The following is an 11,716-nucleotide window of genomic DNA, read 5'->3' as shown; positions in this document are numbered from 1 at the left end:
AAACCTTCGAATGTCAACAAGTATGAGGACACAGGAAGCCCAATCTCTGGAACGTCAACTAGTATCCACGAGTTCGCCATAGGGCGGTTTGATTTATTCTATATGTCTTTTCTCTTTTTACTTTTTTTAGCTTAAATATTTTTGCATTTCACTCGATCGATCAGGGCATAAACCAAAGCGCGTGCTTTTTTGACCCATTTACAGATTAGTAACGCCTTATTGGGCGCTTGCATTAAGTTAGAAAAACATTATCTTAGCAGTTGCTTCTTAACGTGTCTGAGGCAACACCTTTAGAACAAACTTAGTCAATGCAACTCTTCTAGCTTTTCTATGTAACATCTCTACGAAGGAAGAATGATCTTTATAATTATTTTGTTTTGTTTTTCGTTCCTACTTTCTTCAGTTCTTTTTTCCTTTTTCCCTTTCTCGTCTGATCTAATTACCTTTTCTCTTCTGTAAAAAGAAGGGTGAACGATTAAAAGTCGTTAATCGCCAACAGAAAATTCGATCAAAACTTCTTGTTTAAAATAAGCCTTTTCGAAGTTGAGGAGCGAGGGAAAATATTAAGAGCAAATGTTTTTTCAATAACGAGCAATAATGGTAAAAGGCACCAGAAAAAACTAGACCTTCGTATGAGTTTTTATTCCAATTTTCGTTTTGGGTTAACACTCAAAACCTTTTTTTAACAGTTAGAAAATGATGTACTAGAGTTCTTTCGTATCCTTTGTTTTTCATAGGCTCTGTTTTTCATATGGTAATTTGCATGAAAATTATCGAGTCCACTACTGAATAATGAAATAAGCAGTTTTTCTTGGCAATTTTTATTTCAATATCTAATTAGTATATTTCAATACGTATAATTGATTAAATTCAATTAAATGTAATGAACAGATAGAAACTGGTATCAAGATAAATAGTGTTTTCAGTGTTACACTAGCCACTGTCACTACTGATGTCAAAACCTTTGTCAGCAGCCATAGTCTTTAGGTATTTTCTGTGTGTCCTCGACGCTTTCCCTGCTTCGTCCATCATCTTTGTTGCCTGTTCCATAAGCTCATCTAGTTTTGTCTTTTTTCCCGACTTCCTGAATAAATATTAAAAGCCGGCAAAAGCAAGATCAGAGCAACATTTAGCTTAAATAAAACACATATGCGTACTATACTATACGGGGAGATGGCGCTGGAGATGATATGTCTTGAGCAGAGTATATTGTCTTAGATAATCATGATTTACATGCAACACGAACTAGAAGCTTTTATCCAAAACCAGACATACGGATCAGTGCATCACTGATTCACAGCAAAACATGACAACATGTGACAGTTATTTCCCAGTAAAAATAAGGTGACTTACGTAAATGTTTAGGACAAAGATTACCTCTTCTTTGATGGTTTTGGTTTTGTTAGAGCGGGTTGGGATTGCTTCTTTGGTTCCTAATAACACAACAAAAGCGGCATATTTAAATGCTTTTTACACAGAAACCTAAGCTAGTCTGATAATATACACACCTCATGACCCTCACTGGTATCCTTGGTGGGCTGCGCATTATCACTTTCGCTAGACATGTGAGACATGCCATCAAAACTGTCCACTAAAGGATCAGCCGCTTCTTGGTTCTTTGCATGTTGCATTTGAACTGCCATCTCCTCAGGACTGCAATCTGATGTCGCATATATATTAGTTGTCTCTCTAGTGACAATTTCTGGAGATTTCCTATGGAAAACAAATCTTTATTACTGGGTTGGTAAGAAATATTGTCGATTATCATGCCCTTCGTACTATTTCCTATACATTTATTATTTCATGCAAAAAAGACTTACTTTACTCTTCTGCCCAGGTTAGCAATACGACTACGAATTGGCTTCGTTTTCTTCTCATCTCCTATCCCTGCTTTATATTTAGAGAATACAGCTGGCGGAAGAAATTGCCCATTTCGGTACATGAAATTCAGTATCTCTTTCCAATTATTACCATGTTTTTCCACAGCTTTTCTATATAGATACAGTTCATCTTCTCCAATTGCATCCTTTCGAGCTCTAGTAGTGTTCCTAGTATTAGTTTCTGTTGTGAAAAAAGGTCACCAGTACGGGAAGCGTTTTGAGAAACTCACATGGATAACCCCATTTTTCTCCCATAAAACCTACCTTCCCGGTTGCTTTGCTGAGTTGAGTCCATGAGTCCAAGAGTTGAATCAACGATACAAAATACGAATTTGGAAATTATTTATACGAAATTAGAACACGTGAATTTAGCAAGTCCAGTTGGCAGTATTGATAACTTTCACATTCCATTTGCCATGTGTAAAATCATACACTGTTTAATTATTTCTGCTTGTCATAGAAGACAAAAAAAAAAAAAAAAAAAAAAAAAATCACAAGAAAGCATGTATTTTTTGATTTTCGGATTGGTTATTAAGGACATACAATCACAATCACAACGGAATATGTCACATGCAACAATATGAAGGTAGTGTTCAGTGACCTTCAACATGGACGACCTTCCATTTCCAGAATTTATAAATGTAATTCCTACAGCAATCGGTTTTTTTTTTGATCAGGATTCTTTATCAGTATGTCGAAAATGAATTGCTTATTCCTCAACTGCCCATGCAGCACGATTTAATAATTGGGATAATATCCTTTCTCAATGTGTTATCAATGCAGTCACACATCCCAATACAGTCAGTCATCAGAGCCCTTTTCCCAACAATTCATGGCCTAAGACAAGAAGTATGGCCTCGTTTAGCCGAAGACTCGACTCAATTTTGGACATTGACTGGAGAAACACCCATGAGCTTAGCCAGTATAATCAACCGAGTTGCACGAGATGTGGCAATGTGTATTCGTAATCCTAGGTAGCCAAGGCAAAGAATTAGAGAAACTAGACCACCTGTGCTTAGCTTGAGAGATCGGATTTTAATGCTATTCATTTGGCTTCGTTCATATATGACATTGTCTTCTCTAGGAATCATGTTTGGTGTAAGTGAGGCCACTGTAGCAGAGACTATACACACCGTCTTTTTGATAGTTCTGTCGCATTATGAGAGGCTTTATGTAAGATGGAATAGTCAACAATCTTGGAACAGTCTGCGCAATACCTTTCCTGACTTCCCAAATGTTGTTGGGATAATAGATGCCACTCCCATTTGCATTAATAGGCCACAAGGAAACTTACAGCGAATGTACTATAGGAGAGATCGTGGATTCCATTTCATAAACTGGCAGGTGATAATAGATTGTGATGAGGTTTTCAGGTATGCTCTAGCAGGATTCATGGGACACCTAACAGATTCTGCCAGTTTCCACATGATGCCTCAAATTGGATATAACTGCCCTCTTCGTCTTCCAAGAAACAGCTACATAATGGCTGACAGTGGATACCCAATGGGGTACCCACTTCTTGTACCATTTTCTAGGCGAGGTGGGAGAAGACTCAATGCAGCGATGCAAATATACAACCAGCTACTGTCTTGTTATCGAGTGCGGGTTGAACATAGAATTCATGATCTCAAGATATATCGATGCGTGTCCAGTCGTTTTCGACATAGGCGTTATAGACTGTGTGCAGTTACTAACTTAGTGATGGCCCTTACAAATAGAAGACGACGTCTTATTCATCAACTGAGAAATCTTTAATAGCTCAATTGGGTCGGATTGCCAAACTATCACATATTTGGTTAATCAATAATCAATAAAGATACTTTCCTAGTTTGTACAAATTCGACATGCATACAAATACAATACTAAGTCTGAATTACATAAATGCAAAATTTTGCCCTTTGTATTTCACATGCAAAAAACAAAGGATTCGAAAGAACTCTACTATGATAAAATGCTTGCTTGAAGCGGTATTTTCAATTGTACAAAGGTGTTTTGTTGCATTTGCGCTAGAATGGAGCTTTTTCAGGCTTTTCTATAGAAAATATATGAGAAATAAGCAAATGAAGGCCTAAACCTCATTTTCGATTCAAATTTTTGCTTTGGGTTAACACTTTGATTCCACTTCCATCGGTCATTTCCACTTCCAAACAAGTTAAACTTTCTGAAAAACAAGATTTTAGCCTTGTACAACAGCCTTTCTTCAAGAAAATAGTTTTTGGCGCTCACTGCTTGAATACGAAAAGGATTCTCTCTTAATCTAATTAAGAAATGTTGTCCACCACGATAAAGATCATATCTAGAAAAACGAATTTTTTCGAATACGGTCTTCAGAGTGGAACAATTTGAAAACACCGGCCAGCCGTATTAGCGTGGACGGAGAACATTTCGCATCCGAAATTTTTCGAATACGATGACTTCATGGTTGTCATGGGAACATGGCGGGAAAGCTAAAAATTCGCCGCGGGCTCAATTTCAGCTTTGATGCACATGCTCTGATGTGCAATGAAGCGTTTTTGCCGCCTCTGACCGGACTACTGTGGACGCGAAACATTTTATCCGTTTTCATGTGTGGATGGAAAACCTTTTTTTTCGGTTTCGGTGTGAAAGCTGCGGATTCAAATTCATCCGGCATAGTGTGGACGGGGCCTAAGGGGATCATTGATTGTAAATGGCCTGCTTTTTATCCATATGGTAATTGCCTAATGATACAATAGACCTCTTCACCTTAGGCCAAATGTCAAAGTTTTCAATTATTCCCAAGGGAGCAAAATAACAAAAGACACAGGCTATGGTTAAATAACAAAATAATGGCAATGACGATTTTAACCAAGGTGGCGACTATAACGTCATTATTTATGAAAAACTTCTCTATCATTTTTTTACCAGTTGGTAAATTTATTTAGGACCATACTTCCAGACATCGTGTGCTGAACCGTCGTATGGCATACGAATAATAAAAGAACACTGAATAAAACTATCGAGGAATTACAATTGTTTCGTACTGAATTAACTTTGTTGGGTTTTTAATTCAATTAATTAATACAGTTGGAATTCAAAGATATAAGTAAAATAATATAAGAAAGAGAGAAAGAAAGAAAGAAAGAAAGAAAGGAAGGAAGGAAGGAAGGAAGGAAGGAAGGAAGGAAGGAATAAAGAAAGAAAGAAAGAGATGAATCAATCAATCAATCAATCATTCTCCGGCAGAAATCTCTGGCGTAGCCGTAAATGCTTCGTATGACAACGATTTCTTTTTTATTCGTATTACATACTCTTGATTTAGGTTATTTTAACATCCATAACATGTTCCTGGATAAACAACATTGGATTTACTGGGTTTTTATTATTTGTAACAACAATATACATTCTTAAGGTCAGGTGGGAGACAACCTCCTGTATAGCCCTTTCCATCAGGACAGCTGTCCGTCTCGAACAAAAGTGTTCCTAGATGAAAACGAGGAGAATGACAAAAGCAAGGGATTCCGAGCTTTTCTGTAAAAAAAAAAAAAAAAAAAAAAAAAAAAAAAAGTGAATGATTCAAAATCGTTAATCTCCAAAAGAAAACTTCGATCAAAACTTCTTGTTAACAAGACCCTGTTGGAAGGGTGGACTGGGATACCTGTGGTGAAGGGTGTGGGTACGCAAGGGAGCAAGGCAGATGGGGAGGGGGGTGTCTTTATCCCATTGCCATTCCCGTCCTATTTCCATTGCAAGAAAGAGAGGACTTTGGTGACCATTCATAGGGTATTATTAGGCTTTATCATATCACAGGTATCCCAGTAATGAATAAGTGGACGTTTGGAATTGAGTCCATCAGCAATGCACAGTAGCAAGATATGATTTTTGTCGGCATCTATTTCACATGTTTGTTGTGGCGTCTCGAAGTAATGATAAACTAGACCTTGGTTGGGACGGTTTACTATTATTATATCAGAATCTAAAGGAGAAGTAAAAATAAGTTGCAAAATTTCGAACCACAGCGTTGAATAACTCAATCTGGAACTCCAATTCCAGTTCCGGGATCGGGATTTTGGCCTACGTAGTTGTGCAACCCCGTTTCAAAAGCATGCACATTCGCACGGCTTGCTTTCAATTTGCTTTTAATTTGTATGGGCTCGCATGAGAGCGAGTGAGCTTGAAATCGTAGCTGATCAAATATTAACAGATTTTTTCTGATGAATAATCCGCGCTTCGAAATCATCGCTCTCTTCTTGGCTTGAAATCCTTGTTTACGAAATTGATAAATGAATATTTCTAGTTCGGCTGTCTTGAATAACAGCGATTAACGAAATAGAGCATGCGTAGACATAAACCTGTGACACGTGATCTGCTACCTACGCCCTGGTACATGATAATTGATTGGACTATGGATGCGAGTCCCATAGCAGATGCCCGCAAAGGGCGCTTGGGTAAGTTCCTGAAGACCCCTGGATAACTATTTCGCAACTTTGTCATTTTGCCGAGAAGAAAAAAAAAAGAAAAAAAAAGGAAAAAAAGGAAAAGCATTTTACGACTGTGATGTCACAGGTATCCCAGTAATAAGCCTTACCGAAATCGAGAAAAGGGACTGGGCCCTAATTAATCTAATTAAGAAAGAATTAAGAAATGGTGTCCAACACAAAAAAAGATCATATTAGTAATATTAGTACTATTACCAAGTTTGAGCGTGTTTGGTTGAATACCTATTGCAAGTAGCAAGCTTTAAAAAGTCGTAAAAATACTGAAAGAATGCATGTATGGGGTTTGAGGACAGCTTCTCCTCCAAAAAACCATACGTTCTCCGATTTTGCGATCTTTCTAAAGCCTGCTATTCGATCAGTATTTGACCAAATATTCTCAAACTCGATAAACGTAATAGCTTTCGTGTGAGCTTTCATGTGATGGGGTTTTTCTTAATCTAATAAATATTTCTACACTTGTTCGCATTTGCTTTGCGCAATTCCATAAATGCTAACAGATCCTCTTTAGCTCGAGCGCAATGTCCTCTTTACTTTCTTTCCTTTTTTATGCAAGAATTAGAACAATATACTATAAGCGTTGATAAGTAATTCTACATTACCATCCTGAAGATTTTCTTGACTGGAATCCTCAAGAAGATCTGACTCATGATTCGCCGGCTTTGCATTTGCTATCATCACTGAAGCCAGTACAACAAACATGGCAAGACAAATGAAGCTACCTTGGGGCATTGTGGGAACTTGGTTTCTTCCAGATAGAGTGAAAAAAGAATTAACAACTGATTAATTGTACATCAAGGCAAGGCAAGGCAAGGCAAGGCAAGGCAAGGCAAGTAACAAATATTTTTGCTTACTCTTTCTCTTTCGCTGCTTTCTTGATTCTCTTCTGTTATCTCTGCTTGGTGGCGAGTGCTCAGTTGTGATTGAGATCCATGCCTAGCTAGCGCCTTTTATGTGCTTAACTTTAATTGTATTCACTCAATTAAAGGGATAATTGATTGTAAATGGCCTGCTTTTTATATTCATATTACTGGTAATTTCCAAATGATACAATAGACCTCTTCACCTTAGGCCAATTGTTCATTGCACATCTGAGCATGTGCATCGAAGCTGAAATTGAGCCCGCGGTGAATTTCTAGCTTTCCCGCCATGTTCCCATGACAATCATGACTTTTCGTATTCGAAAAATTTCGGGTACGAAATGTTCTCCATCCACGCTAATACGGCTAGTCGGCGTTTTCAAATTGTTCCGCTTTGGAGACCGTATTCGAAAGCAAATGCATATCTGAATGATCCTATTTTTAATTCTCGTCATCAAAGGGGATTCTAGTAAAGGAGATCTTCATGGTAATATAGATTTCAAATTACTTAACAACGCTTGTACCCTATTATCCTAATTGTTGCATAAGTAAAGAAAGAAAATAACGAGGAAATTCACGCCGAGCTAAAGAGAATCTGTTAGCCTTTATCGGAATTGAGCAAAACAAATGCAAACAAGTGTAGAAATATTAATTTATTTAAGAAAAAAAACACTGCATGAAAGCTCACACGAAAGCTATTAAGTTTATCGAGTTTGAGAATGTTTGGTCAAATACTGACTGATTAGCAGGCTTTAGAAAGATCGCAAAAATGAGAGAACGTATTGTTTTTTGGCGGAGAAGCTGTCCTCAAACCTCATACATTCTCATATTTTTACGACTTTTAAAAGCTTGCTACTCAGTAGATTTTTATCGAAACATGCTCAAACTTGGTAATAGTACTAATATTGATATTACTAATTGGATCTTTTCCCTCCTCAATTTCGGAGAGGCTAATTAAACAAGAAGTTTTGACCGATATTTTATTTTGACGACACACTCCTTTTTACAGAAGAGAAAAGAGCGACTGTGAGCTGCAGTTGTGGAGGTACGACTGGAACATACTGGTTCCATATCGGCAGCTGTCCTTCTAAATATGTGTATAGAGGAAAATGTGGAACCTTTTATGGAGTAGGTTGTTACTATGAATAAATCGTTGTAATACGAATTAAATAATACGATTTAAGAAGAAAATGGATATCAGAATAATAAAAGATAGATAGTTCGCAAGGACAGAGAGAAAGAGAGTTTAGGCTAAGTTTATTTACTAGTGAGTTTGATGCTACAAACGCTGAAGAAGAAAAATGTTTTTTCTTTTAATCATCTTTTTTTTTTTTTCAAAAAGAAAAAAAAAACAAAAAAATCTGAAAACATGCAAAAACCATGAAACAATCGCTTACTAACTTACTTACTTTTGAGGTTGAGAGGCTGAAATGAAAAAATGGAATAAGTAGGGGAGAGAGAAAAGGAAAAATGGAATAAGTAGGAGAGAGAGCGTGGCGTGACGGCACTAATAGCTGCTGCCTAGGAGACTAGTTTGGTGCTTAAATTTTCTTATTTATTTGGCACATTGCCTATGACTTCATGTTTTCAAACAAGGCATCAAATAACCCGTCTTCTTCTTTCACTGATAAAGAAAGCAGTTTTTTTTTAAGGAAGGAAGGAGGTGAAACGAAAAGACTGCAAGAGAAGAAAAAGCAGTCAAAAAATCGAAGGAACGAAAACAAAATTAACCTAAACTGTCAATGTTTGTTTGTTAAAAAACTGCGCACGAGAAAACGCACTATTCACAATAGAACTAAAGCAAAGCATTATATGGTCATGTGATCAGTGACAAGTGGCCTAAAATACTGAAAAACTTTGACATTTGGTCTAAGGTGAAGAGGTCTATTGCATCATTAGGCAATTACCATATGGATAAACAGCAGGCCATTTACAATCAATGATCCCCTTAGGCCCCGTCCACACTATGCCGGATGAATTTGAATCCGCAGCTTTCACACCGAAACCGAGAAAAAAGTTTTCCGTCCACACATGAAAACGGATAAAATGTTTCGCGTCCAAACTAGTCCGATCAGAGGCGGCAAAAACGCTTCATTGCACATCTGAGCATGTGCATCGAAGCTGAAATTGAGCCCGCGGTGAATTTTTAGCTTTCCCGCCATGTTCCCATGACAATCATGACGTCATAGTATTCAAAAAACGTTCGGGTACGAAATGTTTTCCGTCCACACTTATACGGCTAGCCGGCGTTTTCAAATTGTTCTGGAGACCGTATTCGAAAAAATTCGTTTTCGGAGAAGAATTGTTCCGGAGTCGCCCGGACTCGTGTGGACGGTAGGCCTAACCGAATAAATAAAAATTCGCATTCAAATTTATCCGGCATAATGTGGACGGGGCCTTAATTGATTGAATACAATTAAAGCTAAGCACATAAAAAGTGCAAGGCATGGATCTCAATCACAGCTGAGCACTTCTTAACAAGCAGAGATAACAGAAGAGAATCAAGAAAGCAGAGAAAAAGAAAGAGTAAGCAAAAATATTCGTAACTTGCGTGCCTTGCCTTTCCTTGCCTTACCTTTCCTTGCCTTGCCTTTTGATTTGATTTACAATTAATCAGTTCTAATTAGTTAAATCAATTCTATTTTTACTCTATCTTGAAGAAACCAAGTTCCCACAATGGCTCAAGGGAGCTTCCTTTGTCTTGCCATGTTCGTTGTATTGGCTTCAGTGATGGTAGCAAATGCATATCTGAATGATCCTATTTTTAATTCTCGTCTACTTTGTATAATAGGAGAATGCACAATATTTTAATATTAGTATTTAAGGCTCTGCACGGACTGGTTCCTGAATATATTTCTAAGTTATTTACACTACGTAATTGTAGCATTAATTTACGGGGTGATAACATTCTTATAGTACCTAGAGTAAACACCACTAGTTATGGTCTTCATTCCTTGGCTTATCAGGGTAGTAAGTTATGGAATTCTCTTCCAAACAACATGAGATTGTTGCACGAATTAAGTAAATTTAAATCGGAAATTTCCAAAGTCAAATTTGATATTGACTGTTGTACCTTTTGTAGAGGATAATTCTATTTTAATTTTATTTTACATATATACATATATTTATTTCATTGTTTACATCCATATTTTTATATTAGCATCATGTAATTTTAATTTTTAGTTTAGGTTATTCATAACTTGGAGATATTAGCATGTACTTGCTATCTTGTAATTCAAGTATAAATAAAGTTATTGTATTGTATTGTATTGTCATCAAAGGGGATTCTAGTAAAGGAGATCTTCATGGTAATATAGATTTCAAATTACTTAACAACGCTTGTACCCTATTATCGCTAATTATTGCATAAGTAAAGAAAGAAAATAACGAGGAAATTCACGCCGAGCTAAAGAGAATCTGTTAGCCTTTATCGGAATTGAGCAAAGCAAATGCGAACAAGTGTAGAAATATTAATTTATTTAAGAAAAAAAACACTACATGAAAGCTCACACGAAAGCTATTAAGTTTATCGAGTTTGAGAATGTTTGGTCAAATACTGACTGATTAGCAGGCTTAAGAAAGATCGCAAAAATGAGAGAACGTATTGTTTTTTGGCGGAGAAGCTGTCCTCAAACCTCATACATTCTCATATTTTTACGACTTTTAAAAGCTTGCTACTCAGTAGATTTTTATCGAAACATGCTCAAACTTGGTAATAGTACTAATATTGATATTACTAATTGGATCTTTTCCCTCCTCAATTTCGGAGAGGCTAATTAAACAAGAAGTTTTGACCGATATTTTATTTTGACGACACACTCCTTTTTACAGAAGAGAAAAGAGCGACTGTGAGCTGCAGTTGCGGAGGTACGACTGGAACATACTGGTTCCATATCGGCAGCTGTCCTTCTAAATATGTGTATAGAGGAAAATGTGGAACCTTTTATGGAGTAGGTTGTTACTATGAATAAATCGTTGTAATACGAATTAAATAATACGATTTAAGAAGAAAATGGATATCAGAATAATAAAAGATAGATAGTTCGCAAGGACAGAGAGAAAGAGAGTTAAGGCTAAGTTTATTTACTAGTGAGTTTGATGCTACAAACGCTGAAGAATAGAAATGTTTTTACTTTAAAAATTATCCTTTTTTTTCAAAAAGAAAAAAAAAAAAAGGGCTGAAAACATGCAAAAACCATGAAACAATCGCTTACTATCTTACTTACTTTTGGGTTGAGAGGCTGAAATGAAAGAAAAGGAAAAATGGAATAAGTAGGGGAGATAGCGTGGCGTGACGGCACTAATAGCTGCTGCCTAGGAGACTAGTTTGGTGCTTAAATTTTCTTATTTATTTGGCACATTGCCTATAACTTCATGTTTTCAAACAAGGCATCAAATAACCCGTCTTCTTCTTTCACTGATAAAGAAAGCAGTTTTTTTTTAAGGAAGGAAGGAGGTGAAACGAAAAGACTGCAAGAGAAGAAAATGCAGTCAAAAAAGCGAAGGAACGAAAACAAAATTA

The sequence above is a fragment of the Actinia tenebrosa genome, unplaced genomic scaffold, assembly GCF_029948245.1.
Source record: "Actinia tenebrosa isolate PJP-AT-01 unplaced genomic scaffold, QUT_ActTen_1.0 PGA_scaffold0__85_contigs__length_37466705, whole genome shotgun sequence".
Classification (NCBI taxonomy): domain Eukaryota; kingdom Metazoa; phylum Cnidaria; class Anthozoa; order Actiniaria; family Actiniidae; genus Actinia; species Actinia tenebrosa.
This window is presented reverse-complemented; position numbering follows the sequence as displayed.